We start from the raw sequence: 17,827 nt of genomic DNA on the forward strand, positions 1-17,827 counted from the left end.
TTTGTTATTGTTTTAAAAAGATGAAGGTTAATTTGTCTCACTTAATTTAAATTCGAATTATTAACTAGCACTCTCGGAAACGGCCATATCACGCTGAAAACACCGGTTCTCATCCGATCACCGAAGTTAAGCAGCATCGAGAGCAGTCAGTACTTGGGAGGGAGACCACTTAGGAACACTGCGTGCCGTTGGCTTTTTCACTTTTTTTTCCTCTTTTAAAATCCAATAGATATGAAAAAAGCAAACATATTTTCTTTTTGTTATTGTTTTAGAAAGATGAAGGTTAATTTGTCTGACTTAATTTATATTCGAATTATTAACTAGCACTCTCGGCAACGGCCATATCACGCTGAAAACACCGGATCTCGTCCGATCACCGAAGTTAAGCATCGTCGAGCGCAGTCAGTACTTGGGAGGGAGACCACTTAGGAACAGTGCGTGCCGTTGGCTTTTTCACTTTTTTTTCCTCTTTTAAATTCCAATAGATATGAAAAAAGCAAACATGTTTTCTTTTTGTTATTGTTTTAAAAAGATGAAGGTTAATTTGTCTCACTTACTTTAAATTCGAATTATTAACTAGCACTCTCGGCAACGGCCATATCTTGCTGAAGTCACCGGTTCTCGTCCGATCACCGAAGTTAAGCAGCGTCGAGCGCAGTCAGTACTTGGGAACACTTCGTGCCGTTAGCTTTTTCCTTTTTGTTTCCTCTTTTAAATTCCAACAGATATGAAAAAAGCAAACACATCTTCTTTTTGTTATTGTTTTATAAAGATGAAGGTTAATTAAATTGAAATTATTAACTAGCGCTCTCGGCAACGGCCATATCACGCTGAATACACCGAATATCGTCCGATCACCGACGTAAAGCAGCGTCGAGCGCTGTTAGTACTTGGGAGGGAGGCCACTTAGGAACACTGCTTGCCGTTAGCTTTTTCACTTTTTTTTTGTCTTTTAAATTCCAATAGATATGAAAAAAGCAAACACATTTTCTTTTTGTTATTGTTTTAAAAAGATGAAGGTTAATTTGTCTCACTTACTTTAAATTCGAATTATTAACTAGCACTCTCGGCAACGGCCATATCACGCTGAAAACACCGGTTCTCGTCCGATCACCGACGTAAAGCAGCGTCGAGCGCTGTTAGTACTTGGGAGGGAGGCCACTTAGGAACACTGCTTGCCGTTAGCTTTTTCACTTTTTTTTTGTCTTTTAAATTCCAATAGATATGAAAAAAGCAAACACATTTTCTTTTTGTTATTGTTTTAAAAAGATGAAGGTTAATTTGTCTCACTTAATTTAAATTCGAATTATTAACTAGCACTCTCGGAAACGGCCATATCACGCTGAAAACACCGGTTCTCATCCGAACACCGAAGTTAAGCAGCGTCGAGCGCAGTCAGTACTTGGGAGGGAGACCACTTAGGAACACTGCGTGCCGTTGGCTTTTTCACTTTTTTTTCCTCTTTTAAAATCCAATAGATATGAAAAAAGCAAACATATTTTCTTTTTGTTATTGTTTTAAAAAGATGAAGGTTAATTAAATTCAAATTATTAACTAGCATTGTCGGCAACGGCCATATCACGCTGAAACACCGGTTCTCGTCCGATCACCGAAGTTAAGCAGCGTCGAGCGCAGTCAGTACTTGGGAACACTGCGTGCCGTTGGCTTTTTTCTTTTTGTTCCCTCTTTTAAATTCCACCAGATACTTTTAATGAGTATTTTATGTATTTAAGCTAAATTCGGTCGAAAAATTGTACCGAAAAAATCGCATGCTTTTTTTCTTCGAGACACAAAATCCGTGACGATTTCTTATTGAAAATTGAATTTTAACAGTTTTTTGAATGAATATCGTTATATTTGCTTGAATTAAAGCAAAAAGTACAAAAAATTTGGTTTCAGCATTTATATTTGAAAATAGTGAAAAAATTCTCAAAAAGTGCTTCTCTGGTCGAGAAACGTCGATTTTGAAAATTTTATTAAAAATCGAGGTACATTTTTATTTATTGATCAATCGAGATGAAATCACTTTTAATGAGTATTTTATAGGTAAATAAGCTGAATTCAGTCAAAAATTTGTCCAGAAAAAAATGCATTCAAAAGTGAACCGAAAAAATCGCATGTTTTTTTTTCAAGGTAAAAAAATCCGTGACAACGATATCTTATTGAAAATTGAATTTTAACAGTTTTTTGAATGAATATCGTTATATTTGCTTGAATTAAAGCAAAAAGTACAAAAACTATGGTTTCAGCGGTTATATTTGAAAATAGTGAAAAAATTCTCCAAAAGTGCTTCTCTGGTCGAGAAACGTCGATTTTGAAAATTTTATTAAAAATCGAGGTACATTTTTATTTATTGATCAATCGAGATGAAATCACTTTTAATGAGTATTTTATAGGTAAATAAGCTGAATTCAGTCAAAAACTTGTCCAGAAAAAAATGCATTCAAAAGTGAACCGAAAAAATCGCATGTTTTTTTTTCAAGGTAAAAAAATCCGTGACAACGATATCTTATTGAAAATTGAATTTTAACAGTTTTTTGAGTGAATATCGTTATATTTGCTTGAATTAAAGCAAAAAGTACAAAAACTATGGTTTCAGCGGTTATATTTGAAAATAGTGAAAAAATTCTCCAAAAGTGCTTCTCTGGTCGAGAAACGTCGATTTTGAAAATTTCATTAAAAATCGAGGTACATTTTTATTTATTAATCAATCGAGATGAAATCACTTTTAATGAGTATTTTATAGGTAAATAAGCTGAATTCAGTCAAAAATTTGTCCAGAAAAAAATGCATTCAAAAGTGAACCGAAAAAATCGCATGTTTTTTTTTCAAGGTAAAAAAATTCGTGACAACGATATCTTATTGAAAATTGAATTTTAACAGTTTTTTGAATGAATATCGTTATATTTGCTTGAATTAAAGCAAAAAACACAAAAACTATGGTTTCAGCGGTTATGTTTGAAAATAGTGAAAAAATTCTCCAAAAGTGCTTCTCTGGTCGAGAAACGTCGATTTTGAAAATTTTATTAAAAATCGAGGTACATTTTTATTTATTGATCAATCGAGATGAAATCACTTTTAATGAGTATTTTATGTATTTAAGCTAAATTCGGTCAAAAATTTGTCCAGAAAAAAATGCATTCAAAATTGTACCGAAAAAATCGCATGCTTTTTTTCTTCGAGACACAAAATCCGTGACGATTTCTTATTGAAAATTGAATTTTAACAGTTTTTTGAATGAATATCGTTATATTTGCTTGAATTAAAGCAAAAAGTACAAAAAATTTGGTTTCAGCATTTATATTTGAAAATAGTGAAAAAATTCTCAAAAAGTGCTTCTCTGGTCGAGAAACGTCGATTTTGAAAATTTTATTAAAAATCGAGGTACATTTTTATTTATTGATCAATCGAGATGAAATCACTTTTAATGAGTATTTTATAGGTAAATAAGCTGAATTCAGTCAAAAATTTGTCCAGAAAAAAATGCATTCAAAAGTGACCGAAAAAATCGCATGTTTTTTTTCTTCAAGGTAAAAAAATCCGTGACAACGATTTCTTATTGAAAATTGAATTTTAACAGTTTTTTGAATGAATATCTTTACATTTGCTTGAATTAAAGCAAAAAGTACAAAAACTATGGTTTCAGCGGTTATATTCGAAAATAGTGAAAAAATTCTCAAAAAGTGCTTCTCTGGTCGAGAAACGTCGATTTTTAAAATGTTATTAAAAATCGAGGTACATTTTTATTTATTTATTGATCAATCGAGATGAAATCGCTTTTAATGAGTATTTTATATGCATTTAAGCTAAATTCGGTCAAAAATTTGTCCAGAAAAAAATGCATTCAAAATTGTACCGAAAAAATGGAATGTTTTTTTCTTCAAGATGCAAAATCCGTGACAACGATTTCTTATTGAAAATTGAATTTGAACAGTTTTTTGAATGAATATCGTTACATTTGCTTGAATTAAAGCAAAAATACTAAAACTATGGTTTCAGCGGTTATATTTGAAAATAGTGAAAAAATTCTCAAAATGTGCTTCTCTGGTCGAGAAAAGTCGATTTTGAAAATTCTATTAAAAATCGAGGTACATTTTTATTTATTGATCAATCGAGATGAAATCACTTTTAATGAGTATTTTATATGCATTTAAGCTAAATTCGGTCAAAAATTTGTCCAGAAAAAAATGCATTCAAAATTTTACCGAAAAAATGGAATGTTTTTTTTCTTCAAGATGCAAAATCCGTGACAACGATTTCTTATTGAAATTGGAATTTTAACTGTTTTTTGAATGAATATCGTTATATTTGCTTGAATTAAAGCAGAACGTACAAAAACTATGGTTTCAGCGGTTATATTTGAAAATAGTGAAAAAATTCTCAAAAAGTGCTTCTCTGGTCGAGAAACGTCGATTTTGAAAATGTTATTAAAAATCGAGGTACATTTTTATTTACTGATCAATCGAGATGAAATCGCTTTTAATGAGTATTTTATAGGTAAATAAGCTGAATTCAGTCAAAAAGTTGTCCAGAAAAAAATGCATTCAAAAGTGAACCGAAAAAATCGCATGTTTTTTTTTCTTCAAGGTAAAAAAATCCGTGACAACGATTTCTTATTGAAAATTGAATTTTAACAGTTTTTTGAATGAATATCGTTTTATTTGCTTGAATTAAAGCGAAAAGTACAAAATTAATGGTTTCAGTGATTATATTTGTAAATAGCGAAAATAAAACTCAAAATGTGCTTCTCTGGTCGAGAAACGTCGATTTTGAAAATGTTATAAAAAAATCGAGGTACATTTTTATTTATTGATCAATCGAGATGAAATCACTTTTAATGAGTATTTTATATGCATTTAAGCTAAATTCGGTCAAAAATTTGTCCAGAAAAAAATGCATTCAAAATTTTACCGAAAAAATGGAATGTTTTTTTCTTCAAGATGCAAAATCCGTGACAACGATTTCTTATTGAAATTGGAATTTTAACTGTTTTTTGAATGAATATCGTTACATTTGCTTGAATTAAAGCAAAAAGTACAAAAACTATGGTTTCAGCGGTTATATTTGAAAATAGTGAAAATATTCTCAAAAAGTGCTTCTCTGGTCGAGAAACGTTGATTTTGAAAATGTAATTAAAAATCGAGGTACATTTTTATTTATTGATCAATCGAGATGAAATCGCTTTTAACGAGTATTTTATATGCATTTAAGCTAAATTCGGTCAAAAATTTGTCCAGAAAAAAATGCATTCAAAATTTCACCGAAAAAATGGAATGTTTTTTTTCTTCAAGATGCAAAATCCGTGACAACGATTTCTTATTGAAAATTGAATTTGAACAGTTTTTTGAATGAATATCGTTACATTTGCTTGAATTAAAGCAAAAATACAAACACTATGGTTTCAGCGGTTATATTTGAAAATAGTGAAAAAATTCTCAAAATGTGCTTCTCTGGTCGAGAAACGTCGATTTTGAAAATGTAATTAAAAATCGAGGTACATTTTTATTTACTGATCAATCGAGATGAAATCGCTTTTAATGAGTATTTTATATGTATTTAAGCTAAATTCAGTCAAAAATTTGTCCAGAAAAAAATGCATTTAAAATTGTACCGAAAAAATCGCATGTTTTTTACCTTCAAGATACAAAAACCGTTACAACGATTTCTTATTGAAATTGGAATTTGAACAGTTTTTTGAATGAATATCGTTACATTTGCTTGAATTAAAGCAAAAAGTACCAAAAAAAATGGTTTCAGCGGTTATATTTGAATATAGTGAAAAAAATCTCAAAATGTGCTTCTCTGGTCGAGAAACGTCGATTTTGAAAATTCTATTAAAAATCGAGGTACATTTTTATTTATTGATCAATCGAGATGAAATCACTTTTAATGAGTATTTTATGTATTTAAGCTAAATTCGGTCAAAAATTTGTCCAGAAAAAAATGCATTCAAAATTGTACCGAAAAAATCGCATGCTTTTTTTCTTCGAGACACAAAATCCGTGACGATTTCTTATTGAAAATTGAATTTTAACAGTTTTTTGAATGAATATCGTTATATTTGCTTGAATTAAAGCAAAAAGTACAAAAAATTGGGTTTCAGCATTTATATTTGAAAATAGTGAAAAAATTCTCAAAAAGTGCATCTCTGGTCGAGAAACGTCGATTTTGAAAATTTTATTAAAAATCGAGGTACATTTTTATTTATTGATCAATCGAGATGAAATCACTTTTAATGAGTATTTTATAGGTAAATAAGCTGAATTCAGTCAAAAATTTGTCCAGAAAAAAATGCATTCAAAAGTGACCGAAAAAATCGCATGTTTTTTTTCTTCAAGGTAAAAAAATCCGTGACAACGATTTCTTATTGAAAATTGAATTTTAACAGTTTTTTGAATGAATATCTTTACATTTGCTTGAATTAAAGCAAAAAGTACAAAAACTATGGTTTCAGCGGTTATATTTGAAAATAGTGAAAAAATTCTCAAAAAGTGCTTCTCTGGTCGAGAAACGTCGATTTTTAAAATGTTATTAAAAATCGAGGTACATTTTTATTTATTTATTGATCAATCGAGATGAAATCGCTTTTAATGAGTATTTTATATGCATTTAAGCTAAATTCGGTCAAAAATTTGTCCAGAAAAAAATGCATTCAAAATTGAACCGAAAAAATGGAATGTTTTTTTCTTCAAGATGCAAAATCCGTGACAACGATTTCTTATTGAAAATTGAATTTGAACAGTTTTTTGAATGAATATCGTTACATTTGCTTGAATTAAAGCAAAAATACTAAAACTATGGTTTCAGCGGTTATATTGGAAAATAGTGAAAAAATTCTCAAAATGTGCTTCTCTGGTCGAGAAAAGTCGATTTTGAAAATTCTATTAAAAATCGAGGTACATTTTTATTTATTGATCAATCGAGATGAAATCACTTTTAATGAGTATTTTATATGCATTTAAGCTAAATTCGGTCAAAAATTTGTCCAGAAAAAAATGCATTCAAAATTTTACCGAAAAAATGGAATGTTTTTTTTCTTCAAGATGCAAAATCCGTGACAACGATTTCTTATTGAAATTGGAATTTTAACTGTTTTTTGAATGAATATCGTTATATTTGCTTGAATTAAAGCAGAACGTACAAAAACTATGGTTTCAGCGGTTATATTTGAAAATAGTGAAAAAATTCTCAAAAAGTGCTTCTCTGGTCGAGAAACGTCGATTTTGAAAATGTTATTAAAAATCGAGGTACATTTTTATTTACTGATCAATCGAGATGAAATCGCTTTTAATGAGTATTTTATAGGTAAATAAGCTGAATTCAGTCAAAAAGTTGTCCAGAAAAAAATGCATTCAAAAGTGAACCGAAAAAATCGCATGTTTTTTTTTCTTCAAGGTAAAAAAATCCGTGACAACGATTTCTTATTGAAAATTGAATTTTAACAGTTTTTTGAATGAATATCGTTTTATTTGCTTGAATTAAAGCGAAAAGTACAAAATTAATGGTTTCAGTGATTATATTTGTAAATAGCGAAAATAAAACTCAAAATGTGCTTCTCTGGTCGAGAAACGTCGATTTTGAAAATGTTATAAAAAAATCGAGGTACATTTTTATTTATTGATCAATCGAGATGAAATCACTTTTAATGAGTATTTTATATGCATTTAAGCTAAATTCGGTCAAAAATTTGTCCAGAAAAAAATGCATTCAAAATTTTACCGAAAAAATGGAATGTTTTTTTCTTCAAGATGCAAAATCCGTGACAACGATTTCTTATTGAAATTGGAATTTTAACTGTTTTTTGAATGAATATCGTTACATTTGCTTGAATTAAAGCAAAAAGTACAAAAACTATGGTTTCAGCGGTTATATTTGAAAATAGTGAAAATATTCTCAAAAAGTGCTTCTCTGGTCGAGAAACGTTGATTTTGAAAATGTAATTAAAAATCGAGGTACATTTTTATTTATTGATCAATCGAGATGAAATCGCTTTTAACGAGTATTTTATATGCATTTAAGCTAAATTCGGTCAAAAATTTGTCCAGAAAAAAATGCATTCAAAATTTCACCGAAAAAATGGAATGTTTTTTTTCTTCAAGATGCAAAATCCGTGACAACGATTTCTTATTGAAAATTGAATTTGAACAGTTTTTTGAATGAATATCGTTACATTTGCTTGAATTAAAGCAAAAATACAAACACTATGGTTTCAGCGGTTATATTTGAAAATAGTGAAAAAATTCTCAAAATGTGCTTCTCTGGTCGAGAAACGTCGATTTTGAAAATGTAATTAAAAATCGAGGTACATTTTTATTTACTGATCAATCGAGATGAAATCGCTTTTAATGAGTATTTTATATGTATTTTAGCTAAATTCAGTCAAAAATTTGTCCAGAAAAAAATGCATTTAAAATTGTACCGAAAAAATCGCATGTTTTTTACCTTCAAGATACAAAAACCGTTACAACGATTTCTTATTGAAATTGGAATTTGAACAGTTTTTTGAATGAATATCGTTACATTTGCTTGAATTAAAGCAAAAAGTACCAAAAAAATGGTTTCAGCGGTTATATTTGAATATAGTGAAAAAAATCTCAAAATGTGCTTCTCTGGTCGAGAAACGTCGATTTTGAAAATTCTATTAAAAATCGAGGTACATTTTTATTTATTGATCAATCGAGATGAAATCACTTTTAATGAGTATTTTATAGGTAAATAAGCTGAATTCAGTCAAAAATTTGTCCAGAAAAAAATGCATTCAAAAGTGAACCGAAAAAATCGCATGTTTTTTTTTCTTCAAGGTAAAAAAATCCGTGACAACGATTTCTTATTGAAAATTGAATTTTAACAGTTTTTTGAATGAATATCGTTTTATTTGCTTGAATTAAAGCGAAAAGTACAAAATTAATGGTTTCAGTGATTATATTTGTAAATAGCGAAAATAAAACTCAAAATGTGCTTCTCTGGTCGAGAAACGTCGATTTTGAAAATGTTATAAAAAAATCGAGGTACATTTTTATTTATTGATCAATCGAGATGAAATCACTTTTAATGAGTATTTTATAGGTAAATAAGCTGAATTCAGTCAAAAATTTGTCCAGAAAAAAATGCATTCAAAAGTGAACCGAAAAAATCGCATGTTTTTTTTTCTTCAAGGTAAAAAAATCCGTGACAACGATTTCTTATTGAAAATTGAATTTTAACAGTTTTTTGAATGAATATCGTTTTATTTGCTTGAATTAAAGCGAAAAGTACAAAATTAATGGTTTCAGTGATTATATTTGTAAATAGCGAAAATAAAACTCAAAATGTGCTTCTCTGGTCGAGAAACGTCGATTTTGAAAATGTTATAAAAAAATCGAGGTACATTTTTATTTATTGATCAATCGAGATGAAATCACTTTTAATGAGTATTTTATAGGTAAATAAGCTGAATTCAGTCAAAAATTTGTCCAGAAAAAAATGCATTCAAAAGTGAACCGAAAAAATCGCATGTTTTTTTTTTCAAGGTAAAAAAATCCGTGACAACGATATCTTATTGAAAATAGAATTTTAACAGTTTTTTGAATGAATATCGTTATATTTGCTTGAATTAAAGCAAAAAGTACAAAAACTATGGTTTCAGCGGTTATATTTGAAAATAGTGAAAAAATTCTCCAAAAGTGCTTCTCTGGTCGAGAAACGTCGATTTTGAAAATTTTATTAAAAATCGAGGTACATTTTTATTTATTGATCAATCGAGATGAAATCACTTTTAATGAGTATTGTATAGGTAAATAAGCTGAATTCAGTCAAAAATTTGTCCAGAAAAAAATGCATTCAAAAGTGAACCGAAAAAATCGCATGTTTTTTTTTTCAAGGTAAAAAAATCCGTGACAACGATATCTTATTGAAAATTGAATTTTAAGTTTTTTGAATGAATATCGTTATATTTGCTTGAATTAAAGCAAAAAGTACAAAAACTATGGTTTCAGCGGTTATATTTGAAAATAGTGAAAAAATTCTCCAAAAGTGCTTCTCTGGTCGAGAAACGTCGATTTTGAAAATGTAATTAAAAATCGAGGTACATTTTTATTTACTGATCAATCGAGATGAAATCGCTTTTAATGAGTATTTTATATGTATTTAAGCTAAATTCAGTCAAAAATTTGTCCAGAAAAAAATGCATTTAAAATTGTACCGAAAAAATCGCATGTTTTTTACCTTCAAGATACAAAAACCGTTACAACGATTTCTTATTGAAATTGGAATTTTAACTGTTTTTTGAATGAATATCGTTATATTTGCTTGAATTAAAGCAAAAAGTACAAAAACTATGGTTTCAGCGGTTATATTTGAAAAAAGTGAAAAAAATTCTCAAAAAGTGCTTCTCTGGTCGAGAAACGTTGATTTTGAAAATGTAATTAAAAATCGAGGTAGATTTTTATTTATTGATCAATCGAGATGAAATCGCTTTTAATGAGTATTTTATATGCATTTAAGCTAAATTCGGTCAAAAATTTGTCCAGAAAAAAATGCATTCAAAATTGTACCGAAAAAATGGAATGTTTTTTTCTTCAAGATGCAAAATCCGTGACAACGATTTCTTATTGAAAATTGAATTTGAACAGTTTTTTGAATGAATATCGTTACATTTGCTTGAATTAAAGCAAAAATACAAAAACTATGGTTTCAGCGGTTATATTTGAAAATAGTGAAAAAATTCTCAAAATGTGCTTCTCTGGTCGAGAAACGTCGATTTTGAAAATTCTATTAAAAATCGAGGTACATTTTTATTTATTGATCAATCGAGATATAATCACTTTTAATGAGTATTTTATATGTAAATAAGCTAAATTCGGTCAAAAATTTGTCTAGAAAAAAACTGCATTCAAAAAAGTACCGAAAAAATCGCATGTTTTTTTCTTCAAGATACAAAATCCGTGACAACGATTTCTTAATGAAAATTGAATTTGAACAGTTTTTTGAATGAATATCGTTTTATTTGCTTGAATTAAAGCGAAAAGTACAAAATTAATGGTTTCAGTGATTATATTTGTAAATAGCGAAAATAAAACTCAAAATGTGCTTCTCTGGTCGAGAAACGTCGATTTTGAAAATGTTATAAAAAAATCGAGGTACATTTTTATTTATTGATCAATCGAGATGAAATCACTTTTAATGAGTATTTTATATGCATTTAAGCTAAATTCGGTCAAAAATTTGTCCAGAAAAAAATGCATTCAAAATTTTACCGAAAAAATGGAATGTTTTTTTCTTCAAGATGCAAAATCCGTGACAACGATTTCTTATTGAAAATTGAATTTTAAGTTTTTTGAATGAATATCGTTATATTTGCTTGAATTAAAGCAAAAAGTACAAAAACTATGGTTTCAGCGGTTATATTTGAAAATAGTGAAAAAATTCTCCAAAAGTGCTTCTCTGGTCGAGAAACGTCGATTTTGAAAATGTAATTAAAAATCGAGGTACATTTTTATTTACTGATCAATCGAGATGAAATCGCTTTTAATGAGTATTTTATATGTATTTAAGCTAAATTCAGTCAAAAATTTGTCCAGAAAAAAATGCATTTAAAATTGTACCGAAAAAATCGCATGTTTTTTACCTTCAAGATACAAAAACCGTTACAACGATTTCTTATTGAAATTGGAATTTTAACTGTTTTTTGAATGAATATCGTTATATTTGCTTGAATTAAAGCAAAAAGTACAAAAACTATGGTTTCAGCGGTTATATTTGAAAAAAGTGAAAAAAATTCTCAAAAAGTGCTTCTCTGGTCGAGAAACGTTGATTTTGAAAATGTAATTAAAAATCGAGGTAGATTTTTATTTATTGATCAATCGAGATGAAATCGCTTTTAATGAGTATTTTATATGCATTTAAGCTAAATTCGGTCAAAAATTTGTCCAGAAAAAAATGCATTCAAAATTGTACCGAAAAAATGGAATGTTTTTTTCTTCAAGATGCAAAATCCGTGACAACGATTTCTTATTGAAAATTGAATTTGAACAGTTTTTTGAATGAATATCGTTACATTTGCTTGAATTAAAGCAAAAATACAAAAACTATGGTTTCAGCGGTTATATTTGAAAATAGTGAAAAAATTCTCAAAATGTGCTTCTCTGGTCGAGAAACGTCGATTTTGAAAATTCTATTAAAAATCGAGGTACATTTTTATTTATTGATCAATCGAGATATAATCACTTTTAATGAGTATTTTATATGTAAATAAGCTAAATTCGGTCAAAAATTTGTCTAGAAAAAAACTGCATTCAAAAAAGTACCGAAAAAATCGCATGTTTTTTTCTTCAAGATACAAAATCCGTGACAACGATTTCTTAATGAAAATTGAATTTGAACAGTTTTTTGAATGAATATCGTTTTATTTGCTTGAATTAAAGCGAAAAGTACAAAATTAATGGTTTCAGTGATTATATTTGTAAATAGCGAAAATAAAACTCAAAATGTGCTTCTCTGGTCGAGAAACGTCGATTTTGAAAATGTTATAAAAAAATCGAGGTACATTTTTATTTATTGATCAATCGAGATGAAATCACTTTTAATGAGTATTTTATATGCATTTAAGCTAAATTCGGTCAAAAATTTGTCCAGAAAAAAATGCATTCAAAATTTTACCGAAAAAATGGAATGTTTTTTTCTTCAAGATGCAAAATCCGTGACAACGATTTCTTATTGAAATTGGAATTTTAACTGTTTTTTGAATGAATATCGTTACATTTGCTTGAATTAAAGCAAAAAGTACAAAAACTATGGTTTCAGCGGTTATATTTGAAAATAGTGAAAATATTCTCAAAAAGTGCTTCTCTGGTCGAGAAACGTTGATTTTGAAAATGTAATTAAAAATCGAGGTACATTTTTATTTATTGATCAATCGAGATGAAATCGCTTTTAACGAGTATTTTATATGCATTTAAGCTAAATTCGGTCAAAAATTTGTCCAGAAAAAAATGCATTCAAAATTTCACCGAAAAAATGGAATGTTTTTTTTCTTCAAGATGCAAAATCCGTGACAACGATTTCTTATTGAAAATTGAATTTGAACAGTTTTTTGAATGAATATCGTTACATTTGCTTGAATTAAAGCAAAAATACAAACACTATGGTTTCAGCGGTTATATTTGAATATAGTGAAAAAAATCTCAAAATGTGCTTCTCTGGTCGAGAAACGTCGATTTTGAAAATTCTATTAAAAATCGAGGTACATTTTTATTTATTGATCAATCGAGATGAAATCACTTTTAATGAGTATTTTATAGGTAAATAAGCTGAATTCAGTCAAAAATTTGTCCAGAAAAAAATGCATTCAAAAGTGAACCGAAAAAATCGCATGTTTTTTTTTTCTTCAAGGTAAAAAAATCCGTGACAACGATTTCTTATTGAAAATTGAATTTTAACAGTTTTTTGAATGAATATCGTTTTATTTGCTTGAATTAAAGCGAAAAGTACAAAATTAATGGTTTCAGTGATTATATTTGTAAATAGCGAAAATAAAACTCAAAATGTGCTTCTCTGGTCGAGAAACGTCGATTTTGAAAATGTTATAAAAAAATCGAGGTACATTTTTATTTATTGATCAATCGAGATGAAATCACTTTTAATGAGTATTTTATAGGTAAATAAGCTGAATTCAGTCAAAAATTTGTCCAGAAAAAAATGCATTCAAAAGTGAACCGAAAAAATCGCATGTTTTTTTTTCTTCAAGGTAAAAAAATCCGTGACAACGATTTCTTATTGAAAATTGAATTTTAACAGTTTTTTGAATGAATATCGTTTTATTTGCTTGAATTAAAGCGAAAAGTACAAAATTAATGGTTTCAGTGATTATATTTGTAAATAGCGAAAATAAAACTCAAAATGTGCTTCTCTGGTCGAGAAACGTCGATTTTGAAAATGTTATAAAAAATCGAGGTACATTTTTATTTATTGATCAATCGAGATGAAATCACTTTTAATGAGTATTTTATAGGTAAATAAGCTGAATTCAGTCAAAAATTTGTCCAGAAAAAAATGCATTCAAAAGTGAACCGAAAAAATCGCATGTTTTTTTTTTCAAGGTAAAAAAATCCGTGACAACGATATCTTATTGAAAATAGAATTTTAACAGTTTTTTGAATGAATATCGTTATATTTGCTTGAATTAAAGCAAAAAGTACAAAAACTATGGTTTCAGCGGTTATATTTGAAAATAGTGAAAAAATTCTCCAAAAGTGCTTCTCTGGTCGAGAAACGTCGATTTTGAAAATTTTATTAAAAATCGAGGTACATTTTTATTTATTGATCAATCGAGATGAAATCACTTTTAATGAGTATTGTATAGGTAAATAAGCTGAATTCAGTCAAAAATTTGTCCAGAAAAAAATGCATTCAAAAGTGAACCGAAAAAATCGCATGTTTTTTTTTTTCAAGGTAAAAAAATCCGTGACAACGATATCTTATTGAAAATTGAATTTTAAGTTTTTTGAATGAATATCGTTATATTTGCTTGAATTAAAGCAAAAAGTACAAAAACTATGGTTTCAGCGGTTATATTTGAAAATAGTGAAAAAATTCTCCAAAAGTGCTTCTCTGGTCGAGAAACGTCGATTTTGAAAATGTAATTAAAAATCGAGGTACATTTTTATTTACTGATCAATCGAGATGAAATCACTTTTAATGAGTATTTTATATGTATTTAAGCTAAATTCAGTCAAAAATTTGTCCAGAAAAAAATGCATTTAAAATTGTACCGAAAAAATCGCATGTTTTTTACCTTCAAGATACAAAAACCGTTACAACGATTTCTTATTGAAATTGGAATTTTAACTGTTTTTTGAATGAATATCGTTATATTTGCTTGAATTAAAGCAAAAAGTACAAAAACTATGGTTTCAGCGGTTATATTTGAAAAAAGTGAAAAAAATTCTCAAAAAGTGCTTCTCTGGTCGAGAAACGTTGATTTTGAAAATGTAATTAAAAATCGAGGTAGATTTTTATTTATTGATCAATCGAGATGAAATCGCTTTTAATGAGTATTTTATATGCATTTAAGCTAAATTCGGTCAAAAATTTGTCCAGAAAAAAATGCATTCAAAATTGTACCGAAAAAATGGAATGTTTTTTTCTTCAAGATGCAAAATCCGTGACAACGATTTCTTATTGAAATTGGAAATTTAATTGTTTTTTGAATGAATATCGTTACATTTGCTTGAATTAAATCAAAAAGTACAAAAACTATGGTTTCCGCGATTATATTTGAAAATAGTGAAAAAATTCTCAAAAAGTGCTTCTCTGGTCGAGAAACGTCGATTTTGAAAATGTAATTAAAAATCGAGGTACATTTTTATTTACTGATCAATCGAGATGAAATCGCTTTTAATGAGTATTTTATATGCATTTAAGCTAAATTCGGTCAAAAATTTGTCCAGAAAAAAATGCATTCAAAATTTCACCGAAAAAATGGAATGTTTTTTTTCTTCAAGATGCAAAATCCGTGACAACGATTTCTTATTGAAAATTGAATTTGAACAGTTTTTTGAATGAATATCGTTACATTTGCTTGAATTAAAGCAAAAAGTACAAAAATAATGGTTTCAGTAATTATATTTGAAAATAGTGAAAAAATTCTCAAAATGTGCTTCTCTGGTCGAGAAACGTCGATTTTGAAAATTCTATTAAAAATCGAGGTACATTTTTATTTATTGATCAATCGAGATGAAATCACTTTTAATTAGTATTTTAAATGCACTTAAGCTAAATTCGGTCAAAAATTTGTCCAGAAAAAAATGCATTCAAAATTGTACCGAAAAAATGGAATGTTTATTTTCTTCAAGATGCAAAATCCATGACAACGATTTCTTATTGAAATTGGAATTTTAATTGTTTTTTGAATGAATATCGTTACATTTGCTTGAATTAAATCAAAAAGTACAAAAACTATGGTTTCCGCGATTATATTTGAAAATAGTGAAAAAATTCTCAAAAAGTGCTTCTCTGGTCGAGAAACGTCGATTTTGAAAATGTAATTAAAAATCGAGGTACATTTTTATTTACTGATCAATCGAGATGAAATCGCTTTTAATGAGTATTTTATATGCATTTAAGCTAAATTCGGTCAAAAATTTGTCCAGAAAAAAATGCATTCAAAATTTCACCGAAAAAATGGAATGTTTTTTTCTTCAAGATGCAAAATCCGTGACAACGATTTCTTATTGAAAATTGAATTTGAACAGTTTTTTGAATGAATATCGTTACATTTGCTTGAATTAAAGCAAAAATACAAAAACTATGGTTTCAGCGGTTATATTTGAAAATAGTGAAAAAATTCTCAAAATGTGCTTCTCTGGTCGAGAAACGTCGATTTTGAAAATTCTATTAAAAATCGAGGTACATTTTTATTTATTGATCAATCGAGATGAAATCACTTTTAATGAGTATTTTAAATGCACTTAAGCTAAATTCGGTCAAAAATTTGTCCAGAAAAAAATGCATTCAAAATTGTACCGAAAAAATGGAATTTTTATTTTCTTCAAGATGCAAAATCCATGACAACGATTTCTTATTGAAATTGGAATTTTAATTGTTTTTTGAATGAATATCGTTACATTTTGCTTGAATTAAATCAAAAAGTACAAAAAATATGGTTTCCGCGATTATATTTGAAAATAGTGAAAAAATTCTCAAAAAGTGCTTCTCTGGTCGAGAAACGTCGATTTTGAAAATGTAATTAAAAATCGAGGGACATTTTTATTTACTGATCAATCGAGATGAAATCGCTTTTAATGAGTATTTTATATGTATTTAAGCTAAATTCAGTCAAAAATTTGTCCAGAAAAAAATGCATTTAAAATTGTACCGAAAAAATCGCATGTTTTTTACCTTCAAGATACAAAAACCGTTACAACGATTTCTTATTGAAATTGGAATTTTAACTGTTTTTTGAATGAATATCGTTATATTTGCTTGAATTAAAGCAAAAAGTACAAAAACTATGGTTTCAGCGGTTATATTTGAAAATAGTGAAAAAATTCTCAAAAAGTGCTTCTCTGGTCGAGAAACGTTGATTTTGAAAATGTAATTAAAAATCGAGGTACATTTTTATTTATTGATCAATCGAGATGAAATCGCTTTTAATGAGTATTTTATATGCATTTAAGCTAAATTCGGTCAAAAATTTGTCCAGAAAAAAATGCATTCAAAATTGTACCGAAAAAATCGCATGTTTTTTTTCTTCAAGGTAAAAAAATCCGTGACAACGATTTCTTATTGAAAATTGAATTTGAACAGTTTTTTGAATGAATATCGTTACATTTGCTTGAATTAAAGCAAAAAGTACAAAAATAATGGTTTCTTCGATTGTATTTGAAAATAGCGAATAAAGCTCAAAATGTGCTTCTCTGCTCGAGAAACGTCGATTTTTAAAATGTTATTAAAAATCGAGGTACATTTTTATTTATTTATTGATCAATCGAGATGAAATCACTTTTAATGAGTATTATATAGGTAAATAAGCTGAATTCGGTAAAAAATTAGTCCAGAAAAAAAATGCATTCAAAAGAGTACCGAAAAAATGGCATGTTTTTTTTCTTCAAGATACAAAATCCGTGACAACGATTTCTTATTGAAAATTGAATTTGAACAGTTTTTTGAATGAATATCGTTACATTTGCTTGAATTAAAGCAAAAAGTACCAAAAAAAATGGTTTCAGCGGTTATATTTGAATATAGTGAAAAAAAACTCAAAATGTGCTTCTCTGGTCGAGAAACGTCGATTTTGAAAATTCTATTAAAAATGGAGGTATATTTTTATTTATTGATCAATCGAGATGAA

General features: G+C 28.1%; 1 non-coding gene and 4 pseudogenes across 1 annotated transcript; all 5 read left to right on the forward strand.

The window, feature by feature from the left end:
* The first annotated feature begins 75 nt into the window (after nucleotides 1–75).
* On the forward strand, nucleotides 76–194 carry LOC149590097 (5S ribosomal RNA; annotated as a pseudogene).
* A 137-nt stretch (nucleotides 195–331) lies between these two features.
* On the forward strand, nucleotides 332–450 carry LOC149590098 (5S ribosomal RNA; annotated as a pseudogene).
* A 618-nt stretch (nucleotides 451–1,068) lies between these two features.
* On the forward strand, nucleotides 1,069–1,187 carry LOC149590099 (5S ribosomal RNA; annotated as a pseudogene).
* Nucleotides 1,188–1,324: 137 nt separating this feature from the next.
* LOC149590100 (5S ribosomal RNA) lies at nucleotides 1,325–1,443 on the forward strand. Its single transcript, XR_016379587.1, has one exon. It is a non-coding gene; the product is annotated as a 5S ribosomal RNA (ribosomal RNA).
* Nucleotides 1,444–1,565: 122 nt separating this feature from the next.
* LOC149590101 (5S ribosomal RNA) lies at nucleotides 1,566–1,667 on the forward strand (annotated as a pseudogene).
* Nucleotides 1,668–17,827: the final 16,160 nt, after the last annotated feature.

Source organism: Phalangium opilio, unplaced genomic scaffold (genome assembly GCF_054372755.1).
Source record: "Phalangium opilio isolate 3A_F unplaced genomic scaffold, DU_Popi_V2 ptg000505l_1, whole genome shotgun sequence".
Classification (NCBI taxonomy): Eukaryota; Metazoa; Arthropoda; class Arachnida; order Opiliones; family Phalangiidae; genus Phalangium; species Phalangium opilio.